Source organism: Notechis scutatus, chromosome 1 (assembly GCF_049901735.1).
Source record: "Notechis scutatus isolate UNSWTSFEM ecotype Mainland chromosome 1, rNotScu1.2, whole genome shotgun sequence".
Taxonomy (NCBI): domain Eukaryota; kingdom Metazoa; phylum Chordata; class Lepidosauria; order Squamata; family Elapidae; genus Notechis; species Notechis scutatus.
This window is the reverse complement of record NC_142009.1, coordinates 302575628-302603066: the sequence shown is the minus strand read 5'-3', so window position 1 is coordinate 302603066 and position 27439 is coordinate 302575628. Positions and strand designations below refer to the sequence as shown.

The 27439-nt window shown below is 37.2% G+C and overlaps 1 long non-coding RNA gene across 2 annotated transcripts in view; it reads right to left on the bottom strand.

Annotated features, from left to right (window-relative positions):
• The window catches only part of LOC148133461 (uncharacterized), a 43229-nt gene extending 16962 nt beyond the window's left edge, over positions 1–26267 (bottom strand). For both annotated transcript variants that reach the window (XR_015747409.1, XR_015747411.1), the window contains exons 1-2: positions 26044–26267; positions 2806–2921 (exon numbers count right to left, since the gene is read on the bottom strand). This is a non-coding gene — a long non-coding RNA (uncharacterized LOC148133461). The remainder of the gene's footprint in view (positions 1–2805; positions 2922–26043) is intronic.
• Positions 26268–27439: the final 1172 nt, after the last annotated feature.

The following is a 27439-nucleotide window of genomic DNA, read 5'->3' as shown; positions in this document are numbered from 1 at the left end:
GAGAGACCCAGCCTTAGATCAACTGAATACAAAATCATTTCCCAATTCTCTAAAATGCTTAAACATTTAGGTTTCGGGTTAACATAAAAATCAAGACTACCCACTCTTTCCAAATGTTCCTCCATGGTTCTTAATTTTAACTATTTTTAGAGAAAAAAACTCTGAAAACATTCAACATGGTTTCTTGCTCATTTTCCCATTGATTTTCCCATCCCATTCTGATGCAGGCAGCATCAGAAACCAATCCACCTTCCTTCCTTCCTTCCTTCCTTCCTTCCTTCCTTCCTTCCTTCCTTCCTTCCTTCCTTCCTTCCTTCCTTCCTTCCTTCCTTCCTTCCTTCCTAAAATTCCTGCCAGTTTCCCCATTTACTTTGCTTGTGGGAAGCGTGCAGGAAGAAAGTCAATGAGGAAGGTGACAGGAAGTTACAAGTCCAAGGCCAGAAGGCAGGTAAGTGACTGCTGCTATGTGGGAGGGGGAGAGAGAACAGCTTTGGGAGATAAAGAGGAAACTCATCAAATTTGCAAATGAACCAAGCTGCCAAGAATAGCTAATACTCCAAAAGATAGGCTCAAGATACAGAAGGATCTTGACAGCCTTGAACACTGGGCCCTATCTAACAAAGTGAAATTCAATGAAGAGAAAAAAGTAAGGTTTTACATTTAGGCAAAAAACAAAACAAAAAACCAAATGTACAGGTATAGAATAGATGGTACCTGGTTCAATAGTAGTAACTGTGAGAGGGATTTTGGAGTCCTAGTGAACAACCACTTAAATATGAGACAGCAGTGTGTTCCAGCTGCCAAAAAAGTCAACATAGTCCTAGATTGCATTAAAAGAGGCCTAGAATCAAGATCATGTGAAGTGTTAATATCACTTTATAATGCCTTGGGGTAAGACCACACTTGGAATATTGAGCAATCACCATGATATAAAAAAGATGCTGAGACTCTAGAATGAGTACAGAGAAGAGCAACAAAGATGATTAGGGTACTGAAGGCTAAAACATACAAAGAATGATTGCAGGAGTAGGGAGTAGGTAGACTACAATTTACTTGTTGGTAAACTAGAAAAATGTGGAATAGACAGCATCACCACGAGATAGATTTGTAACTGGGTGACCAACCATACTCAACAAGTAGTTCTTAATGGTACTACATCTACATGGAGAGGCATAAGCAGTGGGTTACCACAAAATTCCATCTTAGGTCCAGTACTCTTCAATATCTTCATAAAGAATTTAGATGATGGAGTAGAAGGGGAACTCATCAAATTTGCAGATGACACTAGCTGGCAGGAATAGCCAAAACCCCAGAAGACAAGTTCAAAATCCAAAAAGATCTTGACAGATTTGAACAATGGGCCCTATCCAACAACATGAAATTTAATGTGGAGAAAAGCAATGTTTTATACCCAGGCATGAAAAACCAAACGTACAAGTACAGGTTAGGCAAAACCTGGCTTAAAAACATTAACTGTGAGTGGGACCTAGTGGACAATCACTTAAACATGAGCTAGCAGTGTGCGGCAGTAGCCCAAAAAACTAATATAATCCTTGTTTGTAAAAACAAAGACATAGAAACAAACTCACATGAGGTATTAGTATTGCTTTATAAATTCTTAGTAAGACCACACCTGGAATACTGCATCCAGTTTTGGTCATCACAATACAAAAAGGATGTTGGGACTTTGGAAAAAGTGCAAAGAAGAAGAAATTAAGATGATTAAAAGCCTGGAGACAAAAACATATGAAGAACAGTTGGAGGAATTGAATATGGCCAGTCTAGAGAAAAGAGGGATTAGAGGGTGGTTACCCATGCATCATCAAAAAAGACTTGCAGTACACTAATAAATAATTATATTCCAAAGTAAAGCATCATTATTTTCAATGGAACTTTTTCTAGATATGTGACATTAGACCTCATTTTTTACAAACACTTTATCTTCACTATACTTTTTTGGTAATTTATCTCTTAAGAAGAATGACAAGGTTGGAACTAACAACTGTTTACAATTCTGTAAATCTCCCAGAAGATCTGTAACAGGTGTGGGAACAACATGGCAATGAACCAATAGGTGGGGAGATATTGGTTTGCAGGATTCCGTAAGGGAGATAGGAAAAGAAGAGCTGAATTAAACAAAAAGCATCTTGCTGATTGCAGCAGAGGTGGGAAAACAGCTTTCACAAAAGTTTGAGGTTGCCTTGCAAATTAATCCCTTGGAACCACTTTTCTCTTTCTGATAAAGGAAATCCAACATGAATGTGTCTTTCTGTGCACTTGGCAAAGCTAAAGGGAAAGGTCAGCACAAGCTGCACACATCCTACAATAGGTTTTCTTCAGTCAGGCCCTGTTAACCAATAAAAGTCTTGTGGCTTGACAAATTGCTTAGGAAACTCACAATTTTATTTGATCTGTAATATTTTAAAATAATAAGCATGCAAGAAACTTTCCCCCTAGACAAATCTGGTGCCCATAGTGTATAAGTGTGATGTTCCTTGAAGGAGTGGAAAACCTGAGGTTCACCAATAACTTTTCCACTCTATCTGTCTTTCCACTCTCTCTATTTATGTGAATAATGATTGCCATTGAAATATCCACAATGGAGGAATGGCTGGTGAAGGTAATAGAATTAGCAGAGATGGCGAACTGACTTGCTTGATTAGAGAAAGGTCAATAACTACATTTATTAGTGAAGGAAAACCTTTATGGATTTTTTGCTGAAAAAAAAGGAAAAACTGAACATGATTTATGAGTTTGATGATTAGAAAAAAGTAGACTATAGAAAGAAGGAAATTATCTTGTAACCTTAAAGAGAAACATCTATGGAGATTCTCATTTATCCAGTTCATGGTTTTTCCAAAGGTGCTTTCAAAAGGCAACTGGACTTTCTTGGTTTTTTTTTCTTGAAAACCAATTGTCTCCTGAAAGAGAGAGAATAAAATACAGATGTATTTGTAATTTCTATTAAGAAGACTGAAAGCTTCTTATGGTTGCTAAAGATAAAAATAGAAGTATCCATTTACATTTCCCCAACCACTGCCAGAGCTTTTTTAGGCACCAACCTATGAGGTACCAAAATTAAAAAGACTTGCAAAATACACAATATGGGTATAAATTCTGGTAATCCTTCCCTGTTGCTTCAGAGCAGATGTGTCAAACTGGCAGCCCATGGGCTGGATGCGTCACATGCATGCCATCCCAGCTCCGCAAAGGGAAAAACATAGTGAAACTTCATGTGATGGTAACATGATGCTGCAAATTTGACACCTGTGCTTTAGAGTTTTGGAAGATACTTAGTCACAAAGATGATTGAGTTGTAATTAACAGCACACCATCCAAACATTACCTATAAAAAAGAATGAATAATTATTCCAGTTATGGATCTTGGGAAGATGATACTATTCTCAACCTGTGGTCCACAGACCCCTGGGGAGAGTTGTAATGTCATCACAGGGGATCTGAAAAGGTTTGAAGAAATGTTATGATTTAAATCTTGGACTATGTCTTGGTGGTCTGTGGTCCATGGCCATTAAAGGGTATTTAAAGGGGGTCCATGGTGAAGAAAAGGTTGAGAATCACTGGCATAAGACATTTTCACATGGCTACTACAATTCTCTCTTCCTCCCTGCCCGCCTCTCTCCCCGCCTGACATTATATCCATTTTGAGTCAAATACTGAAACATCTAGCAGAAATATATTGCTTTGGGTAAGCTAGTATATGTACACTTAGCCTACCCTAAGTGGAAATTTAGGATCTTTCTAACATTTCAGCTGTACATTTTCCATTTAACCAAGTGTCAAATTTAGCAACTCAGAATGTAGAAAATGTGACTCACTCTTCTACAGAACATGTACTGATACGGGCAGGGCAAAAAAGAAGTGGGTGTGGGAATGGCTTCCAACTTTCTGCCAGTTTTCCCATTAACTTTCCTTGCAGGAAGTTGCCAGGGAATTGCCAGGGAAATGACAGTCATGTGGCTGAACAGTGTAGCAGCATGGCAACACTGAAATGGCCATAACTTTACCAATGGGAGTCCTGAATTTTGGCTGCATTCTGTAAGTTTGCCCGTTTGAAGTACGTTGATTTGATGTATAACTGTTTCACCCAAATGAAAGTTACAAACACAAGATTTTTTTTGTAATATATAGATTGCTCAGACCTGGTTCTATCCATACCCATCCTAAGTACTGTGTTCATTTCTGGTCAACGCATGTTAAGGAAATTTAGGTAACCAGAACAATTAAAAAAGTTTTATCTATCATTATAAGATACAGCAAAAAGACATAGAAAATACTAAGTATTCATAGTTCTGCAGCTCTAATGTAATAGCCCTGCTGTTTTATGGGTTTGGAGAAACATTTTAACAACTTTAGATTGGTGGTGAAGAAGCAGTTTCAAGTTCTGCAAAGGGATAATCTTAACTTTTACAACATATAATGATAATTTAGTGCATTATTCCATTCAATGGAAGAAAAACAAGAAGTTTAGGAAGTAGCAATTCGGTTTAATAAAGGAAAGATGAAATAGGAGCTAAGACAGTGGCAATATAGAAGGCTGGAAGTGAAAGTCTTTTGCCACAATAAAGGCAGACTTTTGGAGGCACCCGCCAAAGCAAGACAGAAATTTATTCAATGTAGCATTTTCTTTGGGAACAATGGGAAGGAAGGAAGGAAGGAAGGAAGGAAGGAAGGAAGGAAGGAAGGAAGGAAGGAAGGAAGGAAGGAAGGAAGGAAGGAAGGAAGGAAGGAAGGAAGGTTCAGGTAACTGTGCTGCTAAATAACTTTTATCCTGGGCTGAAAAAAACGTTGCCCAAAATTGATGATTCTGAAAAGATTTTCCAGATTCCTTTTAATCAACAACAGAAGTTCCAAGGAAGAAAAATTAGTTACTGAAAAGCATATGCCTCAAGCTCTGACTAACAATGGAATGGCCCAGGAAGAATTCATGGTCCTAACTACATTATCTTGGGCGGATACCCTTTTTGCTACATCTGTCAACATTTACCAGGATCCAGCAATCAATGTTCAAATGGAAGAGTTGAAGTCTGATGTCTGCACAATCTTACTTTGCAAAATTAACTCTTGGGCCCTTTTTAGTATCATTTTTATTCCTCAGAACTATTGAAGACAGGGTCATGGGAAAGGTTGTAGAAAGCACCTGGCATTCTTCAAACTGAAGGTTTTTTTTTTCCCAAATAGAAAAGCTAGCTAGATTCCTCCTAATGCATAAGGATTCCAGTTTTAACATATAAGGGAACTGTTTCCTGTAACCAGCCTTATGAACCTTTTGTTGAGTAAACCCTGAAGTAAAGGGGAGGGGGAGTTGCAATTTAACTGTCACTTAAGAACGTACATATTTTTAATAACACCATAGTTAAACATTTGGAATGAAGTGAGAGCAATGACAAAAAGGACTTTTTTAGTTGAGCTCAAAAGAAAAAGGAAATAAAAGAATTCATGTACCAGCTGCTTGATAAAAATAATAACAGGTAACAGAAGAAGTAGGGCTACTCAACTCCCCTCTTGGTTCAGTCTACTCTAATAACAACAGCAAAAGAAGTTCCATCAGGAAAGTATGAAAATCAGGATGAAGGATGAGGCTTGAGGCTGAAAAAACAAAATCAGGGAATACTATTTTCTCTAAAGAAATTTCAGTTTTCCAGAACAGATGAACTGCATCTAGGATATTGATGTAATTAATTGATGTATGGCTTTATGTATTTTCTTAGATGACTCCTAGAGAATTGACAAAGTGCCATATGAATGGAGGAGAGCAATGTATCCATCCTCAGAAAAGAAAAAAAGGAAGATCCAGAAATTATAGATCAGTCAGTCTGAAGCTAAACCTGGGAAGCTCATTGATTATATTATAAAAATATCATTTAAAAGAACCTGGAAAACAGTTTAATACTTAGTAGAAGTCAGCATGTAGGTGCCTAAAACAAATCTTGCAAAATGTATTCTTTCTTTTTCTTTCGTTCTTTCTTTCATTCGTTCTTTCTTTCTTTCCTTCCTTCCTTCCTTCCTTCTTCCTTCCTTCCTTCCTCCCTTCCTTCTTTCTACTGATAACAATAATTACAATAATACAAACAATGCAAATAATATAAACAGGTAATATGACTCACCTAGCTTAGAATAATACTCAAAGACAATCAACAATAATTCTTCTAATATTAAAGAGAGGTATTGAAACTGGTGCCCCAAGGATTGGTCAGTATTTTCATTTATGAATTGAATGAAATGAGGAATGAATGTTTATCAAATGTAGAAGTGAAATAAAATCAAATAGGATGGTTAATACTCTTGAAGACCAAAATAAAATTTAAAATGATTTTGATGGCATAAAGATATGAACTGAAAGTAATAGAATGAAATTTAATACAAAAAATTGCAGAGGCTTTCACTAAGAAAACAAAAAACTAATATAGGATATTTGGTTATATTACAGTATTTATGAAAAATATTGTGGAATTGCATTTGAGTCAGCAGTATGATGAGGCTACAGAAAAAGCAAATGCAATTTTAGTTTGCATCAGTGGAAGTACAATATCCAGATTACAATAAGCAATGACCCCACTTTATTCTGTATTTATATATAACCCAACTCAGCTAGGGTGTGGATTTCTGGGCTTCATATTTAGTTTTGCTGGTAGCTAGATATATAAGGATATATTTACCCTTGAGAAAATGTGACTTAGAGTAGACATGATTGTACTTTGTACATGCCTGAAACATTGTCAACAAAAAAAGGTTAAGGCCTGTTTTCTACTCCAAACTGCAGGACATGGAGCAACAAATTTAAGTTACAGGACTGTTTCTAATTTAATGTTTTTTGGACAGTAAGAGTAGTCTATCAGTGGAACCAGTTTCCCAAAGTGGCTTAATTGAATGTGTTCAAGCATAGGCTATACAGTCATTTGTCTAGGGGTGTGACCCGGGGCATGGCACAAAAGCAACGAAGTCACAAAAATATGTAAAGTCCCTTTAATACTTCCAACTTGGCCCTCAATGTCCAGTTATCATTGGCTGGAGAAAAAATGCTCCCAAGAACAGTTTTTAAAGGGAAGAAATTCCCTTTAAAAATTCCCTTCTTTGGGAAGAACCCAAAGTACATATAAATTATAAATAAAAACCAACACAAACCACCTCTGCAGCAATTAACGAGACAGGGCAGGATAAGGAATTGAAGACTTCAAAAGATAACGAAACACACAAAGTTGGGAGGACGCCAGAACTCAGATAAGACTTGACAAACCAAAATAATTCATGCTTTGCTTCCAGCAACTTTGCTGTGCAGTTTGCCTTTTTAAACAGTTTTCCCAGCTGCAGCCAATGAAGGGGATCAGGGCCCCTTCCTCCCCCATAAACTACACAACTCACATTGCTCCCTTATCTGTTCCTCCCTGCGTGCCCTAGGGTGAAGAGGGGGTGGGCCTGGGTCTTCCTCTGAATGCCCAGCCACACGGTGCCCTTCTCCAGTTTCTTCCACAGCCACCGGACCCATACTCCCACTCCTAGTCAGCTGTTCCACCTCTGCCTTGGAATCAGATTCCAACAAGGGCATTACAAGGGGGATGAGGTGAGGTGAGGCTAGGCTCTGTACTTCCTCCTCCCTCAAAATGTAGATACCAGCAGGAGAATTAAATTCAGCCTATTGGTTTAGTCCTCCACAACAATCCTAGTTTCTCATATAGCTCCAAATCCCCAAATTAATTGCCCATGCCTGGTCTATGGAAAGACAATTCTATTTAGCAGGGACCTCGGATGATCCTCAGAAGTAATTTTTGTGGAAATTTCTGGTGGATATATGATGAATTGAACACATCTTCGGGAAAGCAGAGCCAATGACAGTGGCAAAAACCAAGGAACTGTTGACATCAATCAAGTGACTTGCAAGATTGATGTCAACCTTCCTGGGTAAATCAGATAGGAAGATGACCTAAATGTAAGCTATTGTAAGGCTACATTAATAGAATCTTGCAACTCTGAAAGTACAAACTTCCTGCCCTCCACCTTCAACTGCTTGTTCCATCAGAGTGGGTTCTTCCTTTCTTTCTCTGACTATTAAGAGACCTCAGCCTCCTACTCCTCTTGTCTAATTGTTTCCTAAGCAGCATTTATTCTCCCCTTTCCTCAAGTTCCCCCATGCATTCTATCATGAATATTGAGTTCTACTATAAGATTTTGGAATTATCTATAATAGTTATGTACCTTTTCATGGAAAACATATTTATTCTGGCTTTCCTGGCTGTTGTTAGCCACCACAAAATAAGCTACTTTATTATTTTAGTAACTGAACACTGGAAAGGACTAAAGATTCTAACTAGAATAACAACAAAAGCCTGATTTTGATGTCAGTTAATACTGCGACTTTAAAAAATGACACAGCATGTTATAAAATCAGAAACATGAAATAGCATCTTTGAATATATGTTTTATTTTTATTCATAAACATTTTTAATACAGTGTATTGTCAGGGCATATCACTTACAAAAAAGAAAAAGAAAAAACAAACAGAAATATCAACCTATATACTAGTAATAATGATGATAGTGTAACAAAATAATGTTCACTGTGTTTCTTGTATTAGCTTATTTGTAATTCTATTAATTATATCAACATATTTCTAATTGTCAACCTTCTTTGTATTTAATTCTTACATAACAATAATCTTTCTTTGCCTAATTTCTACTTGTTATCTCTAGCCACTCATAAAATCTGTTCTATGTTAAGTAATATTCTTTGTCTTCTTTATCTTTTATTTTTAATGTCAATCTATCCATCTCTGCACAATCTAGTATTTTCCGAATTACATCCTCATCTGATGGGGTGTTCTCATTGTGCAATTACAGTCCTTGCAGCAGTCAATACATGCAAAATTAAATATACAGTCCCTTTGTCATATCATTCTGGCAATATACCCAACAAAAATATTTCTGGTTTCAAAAGTCTATGTGTTGCTTACTCATCTTTTCCAACCATGTATGTATTTTCGTCCAATATTTTATTGCTTTCATACAAGTGGCATCTTTGAAGAATGGTCAGAAATTAGTAACTACAATAAAATCTCAGTGGGAAATGAGCATTTAAGAAATACATACATGCAAACATACTACTGGTATCAGAAATTATGCATTGTTTTATGGATAATCCAAAAGATGTTAATGGGGGAATGACAGATATAGAACAAATTTTTTCTGACAAGACAGAGAAAGTACCAAAAGTGGAATTACTAATGACAGGAGAATGGTTTGGAAAAAGATGCTTTACTGGATATACAAAAAAAATACTGAGGTTTTACAAATTAAAGGGAAAATGCAAATTATAAAACAAGAAAATGGGAAAATCTCAATACTTTCTTGCTTTAGTTAATTTTATGTCCTTCTTGAAACGTAAATTATTCCAATGTTAGTTTGGTGGTATTTTCTAGTTGTTATAGCCAATGATTTATCTCTTAAAAGTTATAGAGTTACACAGGAAGTAACATCTAGAAAGTTAAAAAGTTACACTTAATGTCATTCAAAATAGAACCTTGAATAAATCAAAGCCTGTCACTTAAATTACACAATGAATTGGGGATAGAACTAACCATTCAAATATATTGGCCCATTCTACATTCTATTTTGCAGGCTGTATTCTAAAATCTTCTGTTTATAGAAGGTATTTTGAACCTTCTCGTGGCCTATCATTAGTAATTAATAATACTCATCACGTAGACATAATGAAAGCCATATATTAAAGTTCAATGAATTTCATTTCAGATGACCTTACTTCAGGGGTATTGAGCTAGTGCTAGTCTCTTCAAATGATAGGGTAACTTGTACAACTTGCTTATAGCCAGTGGAAACATAATAAATTTTTCAAAGCACCTTTCTTGGGATTTATAAATGTATATTATTTTATCATCATCACATCAATCTGAATATTTAGTTTCTGGCTAGTGTTGCTTCTTCAGCCTGACAGCCGCTATCCAAAATCTCAAAGACACAGTCTTTCTACTTACTGGTCCCTGATTTTTTTTCCAAACTAGTTCAATTATTCACCCCTGTATTTTCATCTTATAAAGTATTTAATTTACCTCTGAGGTATATGTTTCCCCTGATAATCCTAATTTATTGTTCTTTATGTACTACTGAGAATTCCTCTCTTTTATTTCTAGTGCGTTCCCAGTGCTTATGCAGAGAACATAAAGATTGTGTACCTCTTTTTTCCTGGAATCACTGAGTTGAGGAACTTCATCCAGCTATTGAAACCTCTTCTTAATAGTGCTATTATATAGACTTAATTGATCTAATATAGAGAATCTATTTTTAACTGTTATACGCTTCATGTCTGCACATCATCCTGGCAGCAATGCCATTATTTAAATTGCCTTAGATGAATTGTTGGTCTTCTTGAGTCACTGACAATCGATTCCACAACATAACACTCGGTTATTTTAGAGGAGGGAGAAAATATTTCTTTTCTTTGGTATCCTTTATCATTTTATCAAATGTAAAACATGAAAATGGACAGCTTGGCATGAGTTTCCAAGGACCCCAAAATCAGGCTTGAGGAGTTTATCAGTCGTAAAGGCATCTCCACCAAAAGTTAGAAGGAACATGGGGTGGGGGATGGGGAGAGAGAAAGAGATAGAAGTCTTGCCTTTCAGGCAGGGTTTTACAAGAGTTCATCATTCTATTTATAACTCAGTGTGCCATGTTAGATTATCTCACACTTCAGGAGATGTGTATTGCAGATGCCACAAAATGCATTAGAAACACTAGGGGTTATTTCCAAAACAACTAACTCTGAACCTCAGATTTCTGCTGCATTTTGCAGATACATTATTTAGCCAGCAAGCTGTGTAAGATCCTCTGCCAACGATAAGTTTGCGGCCTGGGTGGCTGTCCAAATGTGGGATCAATATCGTTTTCATCCAGCCATATTAACAACTTTGAAGGTTTCTTGTTAAGGAATAAAAATACCCAAACAGCTGATCCTCATGGTCATATCACCATAGAAGGATTCTGCCAAGCCAGTGCTTCTAAATATAAGCAAAATGGAACTTTTGTCTGAAGGGCAAAGGATGATGTGGTTTCAATGGATTGGTTCCAGCAGAATCAAGGACTCCAATGATGATGGGGTTTTAAGTTTTACAACCGTCAGAAAAGAATTCAGAAAATTTTGACTCAGGCTTACCCAACCTGCTAACTTCCATATCTGTTTTGACATGGTAACTGAGAATTGTGGAATTGTGCAGCTCCTACAGGATTACAGGTTGGGAATTCTGCTCTGCCATTTCCCAATAACTATGAAGTGTTATTTTGTACAGTTATAGTTTGCAAGAGCTTTCTAATTGTTCTTGCATCATTTCTTGAGAGTTTTCTCTTTTTCACTTATACCTACCTCTATAGTGATGTGTATTCTAAGTTCTGATGCTTAAATCCTAAGTGCTATGGAAAAAAAACTTTTCCCACTGGGCATTTTCAGATGGGGAAAGATGGGCAACCAGGAGTACTTCAGATTAATAGAAAAATAAAGGAGAATATTTATAGTTCAGGGTTGAAATGAGGGTCCTTGGTGATCTCTGAGCTTGCTAGCGCTTATGATATTACCTAGTTAGGGTAATGAAACATCTGCAAGAAAAGAATCAAGCTCAGAGAGCACCAAGGACCCCGGTTAGAAAAATACAGAAAGAAAAATACAGTGTCACCCTGCACTACCTCCAACAATAAAGTGAGTTCAAAATACCACTAGAGAAATTCTAAATAAATTCTAAAGCACCCCAGAGAACAAAATTTTTAAAAAAATAGCAGACCCAGATATTATCACAGGACTTCCTCCCCACACCCAACATTAAAGATAAGCACAAGGACTTTCTTTCTCAGTAGAATGCCTGAGGGAGTGAGATCCATTTTCAGAACAAACAATCTTCTGTATGCCACACATCACAACTGTTCACATGTTTTCATGACTCACCTTTATATATCTCATAACCACCCATCCAAATAATGAACCTCAGTGAATGCATTGAAAATTGCCATTCTAATCGTAAATATCATGCTTCTGTAATTAAAAATAAAATGAAATGATATGTTTACTAACCCTTTGACACCCCAAAACCTGTCTGGGACAGCCATTTGCAGAGCAAAGAAATGATAAGTGGTATAAAAAGAAAGAAATGTCCAAAGGACACAAGAGAATTTTTCTTTTCATCTATAAAATGCTGGAGGAGATGTGGCAGAGAGATTTAACATGAGAAAATTATATAATTTCTTTCTCCTTCCTTCATTTGTGTTTTTATGGCATTTTTCTTCCCCCCCCTGGATACAATGCATAATATATAACTTCTTTTAGGTTTCTATGAATTCTCAATGATTGCAGATTATGATTATTTCCTATAATAGTCTGCTTGGCAAATTTAATGCCTGAAGCATTATAATAACAACATTTTAAAATAGGAACTCCTGAAAAATTAATCAGATTGTTGATTATTCTTTCACACAGCCACTGTTTAACTTTTGTTTTGTTTTGCCTTCAAATGTTCTTAACTTCAACTGTCTATGCCTGGGTAGCTTCAGCTATCCATTCACTCACAGAATAATTCATACTTCGGTGAAGCGGCTGAGTTTTTGGCTTGGTTTTATTCTTCAGAGACAATTTCGTTATTTCACTTCCTATTATCATTTGTGGGTATTTTTGTTCATTTTATTTTATTGTTTCCTTCCTCCAAAACACGTTTTATTTGTTATTCTCAAGAGTGCCTTGCAAGGTAAGAAGGTAGGCAAGACTACTAGTTAGTTTCCTAGTTAGTTAGATACTTAAAGTTCATTTTCCTGGTCCAGATCTAGTGCTCTGCCCAATCTATATAGCTTCAATCTTAACAAGAACCTTAGACCTGTCTTTTGGATGATTTTGGTTGCTGTTCAAAATGATGTTACTTGGTTAAATTTCTGACAAGGAGAATTAAAGAAAGAAAGAATTGAGGTTGATGAAGGAGGCCAAGAAGTCTTCCTCTGGTAACTCTTCATTTGTTGCAGTTTACTCCAGCAATGGGGGCAGATGTTCCATCAGGTAAGGAAAGAATTATAGGGAAGAGTGGAAGCTTGAGGATGATAAAAACATGGTGTCCAATACCTTTTTATTTTGAATGAGTCCAAATCTTCAGGTCCAGATGGTTTACATCCCCTAGGTTACTGAAGATATTTCAAATGGATTAGGCTGATCTTTTAAATATAATTTTTGAAAACTCCTGGAGATAGGATGAAATGACAAATGATTGAAAGAGAATGAAGATTGCTTCTATTTTCAAAAAGGGAAAAAATGAATACCTGGGCACTATAGACCACTCAGTTTGACATCTATGCATGGAAAAATTCTATAGCAGAACATCAAACACCTTGAAAAAGTTGTAATGATTGTCAAGATCTGTCAAATAAAAGCCCTGCCATGTGAACCTTATTTCATTTTTACTGGGCAACTTACTTGTGTTTTTAAGACATTGGTATGTAGTTTCTCTTTTTATATACCATTTTGAAGATTCTGGGAATTTAGTAAACATAATATATTTTGAGCTCAGCAAAGTATTAGACATATTACTCCTTGACAGAGTACTTAGGCAGCTAGTTAATTATAGGCTAGATGATAACTGAGTGCAGGAATATATAGCTTTAAAAACAAGTTGAAAAAGGAAATTGGGAAATATGGATTTTACATAATAGGAAGGAATAATTCCATGCTATTCTGCCTTGGTGTGACCTCTCATTGAACCCAGTTCTAAGCACCATACTGGAATATGTTCTCATAATGGTGTAACTCTATTTTAACACAGAAGGTGTCCAGGGTTTAAGATGTTGGCTCCTCTAATCCTCCAAGTGAGTCCTCTCTAGGTTATTTGCAATTTTACTTTTAAAAAAAGAAGAAGCTGGTGCCAAGTTTCTAACCAGCAAGAGAGACAATTTCACTCCTCCCTCCAAAAATCCAATAAACTCTATCAAACCTTTACTTGTAAATAGAGGAAAAGAGCTTCATTACTTGCAATAAAGAGACAGTAGCCTTATGCAAACGTTACATGCCTGCAAGAACACCTTTAAATATTAAAGTATTGAATTTGGGATAAATTCTCTTGCCTTGCAAAGAACCTCACTGGGAGTTAGCAATTCTACCATTCTCTCTTCCACTTGCTAGCTAAATATATTTTAAAGGCACAGTTCTTATTTAAATAATCAAATTCTTTTCTCTCAGTTGGCAAATGCCCAAATCAAGATAGTAATTTTCTCTCTCTTCTCCACCTGCTCCTGAATTCACCGCTTTCACTCATCCCTCTGAATTTCTTTCTTCCCTGCTGCTACAAGCCTTGGTCCTTCCTCCATAAATCCATTGCATAATCCCCTCACTGCTGATATTACCAGCCTCTCTGTCCTCCATTGGCCGAGCATTGCCACAACCCAAACTTGGTATTCCTTTGCAGACACATCCCTTGCTGCCTTTTCCCCTGTTAGCTGAAGGGCAAAACTTCAGAAGGGTAGACTATTGCAGGAGGAAATGCTCCATGTTTCCTTCTTTTGATGTCTTGCTCATTCTTTCTTGCTGGTTGTTTAGTAGTTTTTTTAAAACCCAAGCTTTATTTAATATTTCTTATCTCTCAGGATGCTGATTTCTTTTACATCCCCCTCTTTTTTTCATGTTTCTTGGCATGACACCATATCAAATTTCTTCAGCTTCCCTCCTTCCCCTTATTCCACAGTACCTCCTCCTTGCATCTGATTCTATAACTCATGTTTATATCTTTCCTAACAATTTTGATTTGTGCTTCTGCTCTTCTGTTTCTTGTTCCAAACTCTCCCTGTATGAGAATTCCTCATTTCATTTTCTTTTACTGGCTCCGAGCTATCAAGCAGCATACACCTTATCTTCCCCTTAAACATCCCCTCAATTTGCTCTCTTCAGAGGTTCCTGATCCCCCACCCCCTATTCTGAATTTTTGATTTCCAAATCAGTTCTTTGACAATCGGGTTTTAACTCCCTTACCTCTCTTGGCAAACTCCTTTCAGTTTGTATCAAACTTCCACTCCAATATAATCATCCCAGACAGCATTTGGTCAGGAATGATTTCATTTGGATTTGTGTACCGAGCAGACGGTTGGGATCAGCAGCTTGCACAAACATTTTTTTTAATTCTATGATTCCTTATCTGTTGATGAATCTGCTTTTGTGCAATGTTTTTCATTGAATGCTGATGTAGAGGTGTGGTGTGGGCTACAAATGGTTTTACCGTTTCTTGTCTTATACAAGAGATCTAATTACTAGGAGTTAATATTTATTCTATCTTCTGGAGCCTTTAAACAACACAGTTGTTTTACCAGATCTGTTCCTGAACAATCCTAACATTTTTTTCAGTTCCATGTCATGGATTACTTTTGAGAATACAATAAATTCAGTCAGTGGAAGCCTTCAGTGAGGTTTTGTGAGGTTTAATTTCTGACCAGCTTCCTAATGGATGTGAGCAAAGCAAACCACCCAACTTCAGAAGAATAAAGTTTCTATGTTAAATGTTTATTTTCTCTTCTGGACACAACTATATGTACTGATGCCACTCACTAGTCCTTGGGTATCTATTCATTACTTAAAATTACAATAGGTAACTTAATTAATGTAGAAGAAACAAAATCATCACCAGTGCTAGAAAGTTATATGCTTTGAAGATTTACTAGAGTAGGTTTGTATAGAGAATGCTGAGATATTAGCAAGCATCATGCTGTACTAAAGTCTCAACCATGGAAAATATAACACCATCCAAAGTGTCAAAAGCAATAGCAGCATTGTAACTGAAGAGGTCAAAAAGGACTTGTCATTGTGAACAGCTTGAATTATGTACACCAGGTTGAGAAACAACTTTCCAAAAGCATGTTGATCTAACCTGCAATCTGAAATAATTCTGAGAAATACCTGAAGGAACTATGTAACCTGGTGCAAGATTTTCCATCAGATGGGCAAATCAATTTGTTAGTCATGACTGGTTATTTTCTGAACATGTCACTTTGGATGACAACAGTTTGAGAAAATAGGTTATAGTCCACTTTAGATGCCATAGTATATCTGTTAGTTTTTTAAGGTACTGTGTTCTTTACTTGACATTGTAAATAAATAACCTGATGTATTTTGAATGTAGGGTATTTGTCAGTCCTCCAGCTGAACCAGAAAGAAAACACGACTAGACGAATTAATTCTACATTATTGTAAGGCTATATTAAAAGGAACATGATGGCTCAGTGGCTAAGACACTGAGCTTGTTGATCAGAAAGGTCAGCAGTTCAAATCCATAGCGCTGCATAATGGAGTGAACTCCTGTTACTTGTCCCAGCTTCTACCAACCTAGCAGTTCGAAAGCATGTAAAAATTCAAGTAGAAAAATAGGGACCACTTTGGTGGGAAGGAAACAGCATTCCGTGCACTTTCGCCATTTAGTCATGCCGGCCACATGACCACGGAGACGTCTTCGGGCAGTGCTAGCTCTTCGGCTTTATAAGGGAGATGAGCACCGTCCCCTAGAGCCGGAAACGACTAGCACATGCATGGGAACCTTTACCTTGACCGTTACCTTATATTAACAGAATGTTGCAAATCTGAAAGTACAAACTTCCCATCACCACATTTAATTATTTGATTTGTTAGTGTGAGTCCTTCCTAAGTTTCTTTCTCTGACCCTTAAGCCACTGGGGGCACATGCCTCTCTTGTCTGATTGTTTCATAAGCAGCATCACTTCCCCACATTCCTCAAAATCATCCACACGTTCCATTACAGTGACCAATTTTACTCAGTGTTTATAAAGCAATGAACTTCAAGCTGTCTCACCTTATAAAGGGACTTGAGACACAGGTGTATGTGTGTGTGTGTCTACAGTATATCTATAATTCCATTCATTCTCTTTTACTGAAGATAAAGTAAAGTACCATGTTTCAGGATGTTCTAGTTTTAGATTACATTTAACAGGTAATATTTTTATAAGCTCCATCCTCCTGAAAATATATTTTCAGTATCTCATCTGCTTAATTAGAACTATATTTTAATACATTATTTTTAAAGAGCTCTGTTTTCTAAATTTACTCATTCCTCTGTCCTAAAGCAATTTTACCAGAAATTATGAAGACCAAGGACTTTGTACCATCATCAGATCAGAGGTACAAGGTGACCTCATCTTCAGATTTTAGACATCCTGTTGTTGCCCTCTCTTATCTATTTTTTCTTGTTATTTGGTCCTAAACAGAAAAAGAACAAACTGGAAAGCAAAGTCAAAAGTTATATGGAAATTTCATTAGCCACATTCAAATTTTCAGTTACAAGTGAACTAAAAAGTGTTTTAAGCAGAGATGGGAAATAATTATGCCAGGGCATAATTCAGTCTGTTGACACTTTTTAGACCTGAAGGTGCCATTTGGTGAAGCTGTCATATCACTAGAAGGAATGTGGCTGAATTTTTGGCAATTCTGTCTAACTTTCTCCTTCTCATCCTTTTTATTTTGGGAGGATGAGGGGGAGAGGTTTTAATAGAAGGAATGGGAGGCCTCCCAGAAACAAGCCATTCCCTTTTTCATGCTTAAAATCTCCCAAATCAATACTTCTGCCTGTTAAAACCACACTGCCAATATTTAACCAATTCGCCTGTAGGTTTTGGCAGCATGAGCTTGGACTTTTATCTTCCTATTAATCTACCATACTACAGTTTCATCAGAGTTGTTGTTACTATTTTGCATTCATATTTTTCATTACGATATAGAAGAAAATGCCAAAATAGAGATAGAGGCAGAAGGAATTATACAGATTTATGGGGGGGGATGGAAGAGATAGAAAATGGAATTGTTCATTTAATAGTTCTGGACACAGGCAATCCACTTCAGTTTTTCCCCCTATTTCAGTCAGCAATTACCTAGGACCTTATCTCATTTATATGGTAATATCTTGTCTCATGTCAACTCAGGAAAGAGCTAGCAAGCTAAGCAAAGCTGCCTTCTCTGACAGCCCGCTTGAATGTTCTGGCTGGCTGAAAACCTATGCTATTCTTTGATGTAGAAGTCTAGATAGGTTGATGCTCTTCCCAAAGCACCCATTAAGCCACTGAGGTATGCTCAGTGATACTGTGAGACACATAATAAGCTCCGGAATCTATTACTTCCATAAATTTGACTTAACTCTGTGTAACTTTCTGCTTTCTGAACTCAAAAACTTAATTTGAAAGAATAATTGCCCAGATCCTGCCCAATGTTGTGATAATGTGCTTTATTTGAAACCTTCACCATCTTTACCTAGCAACTGTGTAATTTATATTTGGCTTTCCAAAACTCTTTTTATCAAATTCTCTCATCTGACATCTAGAGTGAATTAAGTTTGCTTCTTCTTCATCTGACTCATCACTGTCTCCCTGCAGAAGTCAGACTTTCAACAATCTCAGGAGAATGAAAAGATACAAAAATGGGTATTAATAGCAAACTGAGGAAATGCTATCAACGTCCTTGGAAGACAACATCTGTCATTTTTCATATTATGATTTAATAGAATAATGGGATACAAGGTCAATTTCATGAGGATTAAAAATATGCCAACTTCTAAACTTAGTTACTTATCCAAGTAAATTCCACAACTTTTTATGAGTCAGGGCCACACTTATTCTTTGAATCAATTAAATAAAACATTTCATATAGTGCTATCATGTATTTAATAGTTTGCCTGTCATATTAAAGGAATAAGAGCACATCACCTCTATTCTAAACTCAGCTGCAAGATAGAACAGTTCAGAGCTTTTCAGAGTCAATCCTTCCCACTGCCATATTCTGGTTAGACCATCCAAAAGGTCACCATGGTTGAAGCTATAAAAAGTTGCTGAGAAGACTAGCAGAACTGAAAGATTCCTATTCATTTCTCAGCATGGATAACCAGGTAATGTAACCAGTGTTGGTATTCTATCAGTTCGGCCCGGTTCTGCCAAGCCGGTAGCAGCGATGAGCAGCGGAGACCGAACCGGTTCTCTCCACCACTCTGCTGTTGGGTAGTAGTAAAACCGGTAGTAAAACAATTTGAATCCCACCACTGTCCCATACTCACCTTTATCCTCTGAATTTCAAGCGCAGCTGCTTTGCGCGGCACAGAAGAGTGCCACATGGCAGCTGCTGAAGCAACCAGGATCGTGCAGGCTTGCAGGAGGTGAGTTAGAACGCCTCTGCGCCTTCGCAAATGTCTCTGTGCCTGCGCAAAACGCATGTTTCCAAAACAACATAAAAATTGCTGCAGATAATCCATTTCATCCAGGACCTGAAGCTGCTATGCAACCATCTTTTTAGAATGGAAGATGAGAAACTGAACAAAAATTGTCCAACTAGGGGATATGTAGGGATAGTTTTTGAAGAAGGAGGTGGACCAGCACCTCCTTAAAAAGTCCTATAGACATCACCACACCATCACCCCGATGAATTTATCATTGCCTGAAAGCACCTGGTGTCAGGTGGTGCTCCATTCAAAATTCAAGAAAGAAATACTTAGACTCCTTAATTGGAGAAAAGATACCTTTTACTGAAAATGAAGTGGTAGCAACAGTAGAATTCTGAATCTGAGAAATTAGGCGCGCAGATCACATATACAAAGTGATGGAAATGTTCCCACCCCCAATAGTTTAAATGATTCTTCCAATTAAAAGTTGTGAATATGATCATGTGGACATCTTCAGGTGGTGATGAGGCCTCTGTCCGTTGACCTTGGGATATTTTGATAAAGATTTGCAGCTGCGCATAGAAAAGAAAGCTAAGCGAGAAATAGAAACCTAAACAGGAATTTATACTCCCCCCTCCTCATTTACACAACACTAGAATGTAACACCTCCAGCTCTCTTCCCAGACTTATCCCCTCCTCCCCCGTTACTTATGGCAGCCAAAAGATGCAAAGCAATAGTAGAAGATCTTGAAGGCTGACACCTGGTGATCACCATCCTGGAGGCTTATACAAGCCAGAAGAGACAGGGATTTAATTGGCAGAGAGCCGCACTGATTGCACTAAGGACCCTGTTCACTTTCTCAAATCCAAGAAAATTAATTGTTCCTAGATAACGGGGTAAGATTGTTCTCCAGTCATCTCCTGGACCTGTGGCAATTGTTTGATAAGGAGAAAGAGGCCATGGCCTACAGCTCTGGGATTTTCTGGAGCTCACTTATAAAAGTGTTAATCTGATCTGATCCTGTTCAGCTTTTTCAAGGTAAACCAATTGCTTAATTTCCAGGTCTACATGATCATGCTTCCTCAGTTCTCTGGGATTACATCACTCAGGAGGCCCATGAAAAGGAGAAAGAAACAAGGGAAACCTTTGAAGGGAAAAGTTTTATAGTATTGGGATTATTTAATTACCCTCATTTTTGACTAGGTAAATACATATTTACCTTACAGCAAAGATTTTAACTCAGAAAAAATACAAAAAGATTTTAGTAGAAAAGTATGACAGTATCTTAATTGGCAGCTTCCGGTAACAAGTTAAAAATGCAAATTACAGCAAGTGATCAGTAAAACATTATTGGAAACTCCTGAGAGAATGAAATTCCTGGCATTGGTGACTGCTCGAGTTGTACTACAAAGTTGTGTGGAATGTTTTTGCCTTCCTTTATATTTATTTATATATCTGTTGAAAGCTATGAAAATCAGGCAAAGCTTCTAAGTCCAGAGACTGAAAATGGAGGTTATCAAAGAAAAACACAAAGAGATTGTCTAACAGTTACAACAGAACAATGTTGCAATCCAAAGAATTGGTGATCTTTCCATCTGTGAATTAATGTAAGAAAAAGACTCCTTTCCACTGGATATTAAAATGAACCATTGCTCTGTGCAATTATTTAAACAACTTACTAGTTCTTGAATACTGCTTTCAGTAATATTCTTTCTCTCTATGTGTCTCTCTATCTGTTTCTCTCTCTCTCTCTCTCTCCCACACACACACACATTTTTCCCCTGACAATAGGGGACCAATGGATTTTTTTCACTATTTGTTGCATACTAATTCATTTAAAAGTAAAATTTCCTTCTTCAAATTAATCTTAACTTTTAATGAACTTCATGGAGACCACCATTTTCTTGGCAATAACCCAAGATGCTGATCATCTTCTAGGTTTGGTATTTTTAATTTGTTTTTTGTAATTGTTTGATCTGTCTTATTAGTGATCTCTAGAACCAAAAAAAAATAAATAACTAAATCCAGCCTTGCTTAACTTTTTGAGCTCAAGTAAAGTAGGTTAGAAGCTGCCATCTAAGCAAGCAATTCATGTAGTGACTGCTTATTATTCATACCTAATCCTTTCCAATAATAGCACCATTAAGCAATTCATGCATGCATCCATGCATGCATGCAAGTGTCTGTGGGAACATCTGGGACCTCACTTAAATTCATCATTTAAGTAAGGTCCAAGACATGAAAACTCCATAAAACACACACTAACACTTAGTAAATGGGACCAGCTTCATACCTCTAAACTTTACAAAATGGGGTTAAGTACCCTAGTTGGTCAAGAATAACAAATGCATATTAAAACAAGCATAATGACAATCATTAAATCATTTAAACCACTCCTTCTTTCAGTGTATGATGTGTATGATTCTGTGTGTGTTTTGGATTGTTTTCTTGATTGAATCCTGTGGGGCAAGGAGCATCTATAGTCGGCAAGCCTTGTTACAAATTGGACTGAAATGTGAAAAGGCTATTACGGACAATTTTATACTTTCTCATAACTACTGAAGGAGGCAGCTAGGACCCTGGGGGAGACATGGATCACTATCCCTGTAGGAAGGACAAAGAGGCAGAGAAAGAGGAACAGGAAGAGGAAGAGAGAATAAGTTTCCTGATTCTGTGCATATCATAGCAGGGGACTTTAATCAAGCTGATTTAAAAGCAGAGCTCCCCAAATTCTATCAGCATGTTAAGCGTGCTACTAGAGGAGCAAACCTATTGGACAAAGTATATACCAACATCAAACATGGCTATAAGGTTATACAATTACCGCATTTGGGACAATCAGACCATATGTCACTGCTTTTAGCATCAGCATACATCCCTCTTAGGAGACGGGCTCTGCCTATAATAAAGACAGTGAAATCTTGGCCAGAAGATGCTTCCCAACAACTTCAGGATTGTTTTGAGAACACAAATTGAGACATCTTTTACCACCCTGACCTAGAGGAGCACACTGCAACTGTTCTGTGCTATATCAAACACTGCACAGATACTATCACTGTGGATAAACGTATTAGGATCTGTCCCAGTCAGAAACCCTGAATGACCAAGGAAGTCCAGTGCCTCTTGCATGACAGGACCAAGGCCTTTACGTCTGGTGATGGGGCAAGATACATTGTTGCCAGAGCAAATCTGAAGAAAGGTATTCGGAAGGCCAAGACTGATTATAAAAGGAAGATTAAGGATAATTTTTATAGCAATAACATGAGGCAGGTGTGGTGAGGGATTCAACAAATTACAAACCATCAACTGACCAATGTCATCCCTGCTGAAGGGGATGCTTCATTGGCAGAGGAACTGAATCATTTCTTTGTTTGCTTTGAAGTGGAGACATCAGAGACAGATAAAATACAACCACCAGCCAATTGTAGCCCCCACCTCATTGTGGAGGAACAGGAGGTGAGGAGCATTCTGAGGGCTGTGGACTCTAGAAAGGCTGCCGGTCCTGACAGTATCTCTGGCTGAGTGCTTAAAGACTGTGCTGATCAGTTGGCTGGAGTCTTTACCAGGATGTTCAGTCGGTCTTGATATCAGTCCACTATTCCATCATGTTTGAAGGCTTCCACCATTGTTCCACTGCCAAAGAAGTTTCCTATCAATAACCTCAACAATTACAGACCAGTGGCACTCACTCCTATCATCATGAAGTGCTTGAGAAATTGATCTGCCGGCACATCATTTCTGGTCTTCCGCGTACATTTGATAAACATCAGTTTGCATACAGACAAAATAGATCTATGGAGGATGCTATAGCCATCACTCTTCACACTGCTCTGACTCATCCAGAACAGTGGGGGGGGGGGTACGTGAGGATGCTTGTTCTGGATTTTAGTTCTGCGTTTAACACAATTCTTCCACATAGACTAGTGCCTAAACTTCTGGATCTTGGACTTTCTAATTCAATCTGCCTTTGGATTATGGATTTCCTATGTGGCCACTCACAGAGGGTCAGATTAGGTAATCATACCTCTTCAGCCCTTATTCTTAACACTGGTACACCACAGGGTTGCATGTTCAGTCCCTTACTCTATACTCTATGTGCATGACTGCATTCCCACTCACCCTAGTAATACTATTGCTAAATTTGCAGATGATACAACAGTGGTGGGACTTATCTCCGGGGTGGATGAATCTGCCTACCAAGATGAGGTGGACCAGTTGCTTTCATGGTGTAGAGACAATAACTTGGTCCTCAACACCAATAAGACCAAGGAGCTTATAGTGGATTACAGAAGGAACAGATCAGACATCCAGCCCTTGCTTATCAATGGAGACCGAGTGGAGCAAGTGGCCAGTTTTAAGTTTCTGGGTGTTACCATAAAAGAGGACTTGACCTGGGGTGCTCACACTGCAGCACTGGTCAAAAGGGCTCAGCAGAGATTATACTACCTGAGACTTCTCAGAAAACAACAACTGAATGAAAAACTGCTGGTGACCTTCTACCGCTGCACCATAGAGAGAATTTTAACATACTGCATCTCTGTATGGCTTGCCAATTGCACAGTGGCAGATAGGACAGCGCTCCAGAGGGTTAATGCCATTGCCCAGAAGATCATTGGTTGCCCTCTCCCCTCTTTGGAAGAGCTTTATAGCTCCCGTGCCTTAAGAAAGTTCAAAACATTCTCAAAGATCCATCTCATCCTGGGAACCCTTTTTTTGAACCATCTGGCAGATGGTACAGAATAATAAAAAAGAGGACAAATAGGCCAAAAAACAGCTTCTATCCCAGGGCAATAGCTCTTTTGAATTCTGCTGTATAGTGCAATGTTGGTGCGGTGTTGGGGGTTTCCAGTTCAATGTGTGGAGGGTGAAGGATGTGTGTTTGTGTTTATTTTCTTGGTCATGGCCATGATGTGCACTGAAGATGGTGTTTGATTTCATTGTATGCAGTGCAATGACAATAAAGTAAACTAAAACTAAACTAAATCATTAAATAATTATTAAACAATTACCATTAAACAGTTATTAGACTTTAGTGTCAACTAAAAAAATACTTCTTTGGTCTTTTTAGTTGCCACATGAAAATTATCCCCTATTGGTTATCAAATAATGGCCAATGTTAACTCTCAAATGATGTAGAAATAATATATTATTTAGTGTATGATGAGAGCATGACAGAAGAGAAGTAAACATACCCACACAATCCATATAATTGTAAACAAATTTCTGTGGGGGTATTTTCTTTTTGATAGATAAATTGATTGAGAAATTATGAGGAAATTACTTTCACGGAAATGCTTCATAAATTGAATTTCATGAAAATGTTAATTATAAAAGATAATCTCTTGATATGCAGTTTATTTTCAATATGTACTTTCATTTTTGAAACAACCTGCCAGGGGATCAAATTAATTTTGGAAAGATGCTCTAATTACTCAAGTACAAACACTGTTTTGAAAATGAAACCTTGCTTACTATATAACTGAAATAATTGATTTCTATTTGTAATCTTTTAAAGATATATATGTGTTAGGATTCTAATGATTTAATGCTGGAAACTACCAAGTGTCATTTGCTATAAGATGGTAAATAAACAAAACAAATAAATAAATAACAAAACTAATTGGCATATTATGTTTTATTATCTCAATTTTTTAATTTAAAATAGGAGGAAGAAATAGTTAGTTGAAGAATAATTAATCCTTAACTGATCCTTGGCAATTACTATTCCAAAATAAATAGACTTTTCTCCTGTGTCATTATCTCAAAGTGTTTTAAAACTCTTCACTAATGAATACATGAATGCAACAACAAAGATGAGAACAGATCCCAAGCTGCTTTGGACATATAGAACTAATCCCACAGTTTTTGGATCAAGATTTACAAAATTAAGATGAGTTTCATGTGCTAAAAATTGTTTTGATCCAACAAAATAACTTAACTGGACTTTAGACTGAGATTGTATTCTAGTTGGATCTAAAATGGCACTTTGTTTCATTTCATTCACTTAGTAGCATCCCCCTCTCTATATCCTACTATACATTGCCATCAAATTGGCATTTTTGTTATGAAATTATTAAATACATGAGTAGCATCCACTTGTGTTAAGTTTATTAATATTAATTACATTTGAATTATATAAATCAATGTCCTAATTCCTTGCATTAGTTTAAATGTATGCTATTCAGCATTTCAAATACCACCACTGACTGCAACAGAATAATCAGTAAATCACAAGACTATCGCATTATCTTGGAAGTGAATGACACAGTGAAGTGTATATTTCTGCTTTTGAGAGCTTGCTACATTTAAGACAAGGGCAATCTTTAATGTCCATTTTTTAAAGTAAATTTGTCTTATTTATGCTATGGTTTTTAAACAATTTGCATTAGAGAATTGTACCTAGGTAATGTTTTTCCTGTCATTGCAATTTCTTGTGTATGAGCAGCTTGGAAAAATATCATGCAGGAAAGGATTCTCTCACCTTTTCAGATCATTAGGCAGAAGGAAGCAGCTGATCTGAGCAGTTTCTTGGAATTATGAAACAGAAGCAGACTATTAATTTTTTAACTATTACTAAATGCTAACTGCAAGGAAGCTCAGTTAAAATCCTGCATTTTCTGCTTCAGATGTAAAAAACAATTAACCAGCTTTAAATGGTACACACTTTGCTTGTATGTCTCAGAAAGCAAAATATTATAGATACACCTACAGATTCGCAGCTGTGGTGTTATATAGGCAGGGGTGGGTTTCTACCGGTTCTGTCCACCTCTGTAGAACCAGTAGCTCTGAAGAGCAGCAGACATAGAACTGGTTCTATGTCTGCTGATGTTTTTGCCCACCCAACCACCCGGGCTCTTACCTGATCTTTATTTCCTGATTTTTCAATTTCAGCTGCCGAACGAGGCACAGCTGCAGTTAAAAAAAAAACAAGAAAAGAGGGCTGTTTCAAAGGCTGCTTCTCGGCAGGCAACGTGCTAATGACGATTTATGACGATTTACAGGCAGGCGGCTTACAGCAGGCAGGGAAGCTCGTAAATCCCGAACCGGTAGTTAATCCTTTCGTATCCCACCCCTGTATATAGGTACAAAGAAATTATACAATCTAAAAATGTTCTTGAGAAATACAGTTCACCCTAGTGCTAAGACTTGAAATGGTCTTGAATATCACTTCAGCTGTGGACCACACAACTAACATTTTTCTCTATTTCTACAACTACCATTTAGTTTTCATTTGCTTTTATGTTCCTGATATGTTTGAGAAAAACAAAACAAAAACTTTCAGGACAAAAAAAGGGATGTTATATTTAAAAAAATAAAGTGAACATCTGTAACAATGGACATCCTTAACTAGACGATGCTTTATTTTCAAATATGAAGAAAATGCTACTGGTAAGTAATTTTCAATGAAGATAAATCCTGATTTTTCCATGTCAATTTACTCCACTATTGACTATTATTCTCTGAGGATGATCTGGGGCCTAGATTTCAGTTCTGGGATCCAACTTTTGTTGTGCCACTGGTCCTGATCAGATTTAGTTCAACCCAATTCATATACTTCTCTGTATCACTTACTTTTCTAAACAGAAAGAAAAGTCACTATTTTAGGCAAAGGGAGAGGAACTTATTCTCTCCATCTCTGCTGACAAATATATTGGCAGAAGAACCCCTCAGTGGGTACTTCTTCTGTGTCAGCGGGTGTTGGGTTGTGTTCCTTGCAAGGACAGCCGGAGCTGCAGTGTTTTACAGAGCTTAAGCCCTTGAGTCCCAGCAGACTGTCAGCATTAACTAAATAAGCCCTGAGCATGAACTGAGGTGGCATTAAGAGTAACAGCTTGTCTTCCTAAGAGGAGTTGTTTACCTAACTACAATATATTCCATCCCCATTACTACTGGAGAATGCTGATGTCAAGCTGCTCAGGTGTCACACGCTACCAGCCTGCCTTTCTTTTAGACATTAATCCCCACTTTGGGATCTGCCACTGAATACTCCAAACTGTCATTCTTGGAAGGATGTTGGTTGTGTAATCAGTCAGAGGGAATCATTAAACAGAAGACAACAGAAGTAAACTTTAAATGAGATGCTAAATGAAGGGAAGGGAAATAATCCATCAAAGTGTCAGGGTTAATGTTTTCATAAAACCAACCAGGGGCTTGGAACTATTAAACTAAACAAAGAAACAAACTTTTAAATTGTTCGCACAAAGTTTTACCCTAGATAATCAGGAAGTAGCCTGCTGGGTTACATTCTCAAAGAT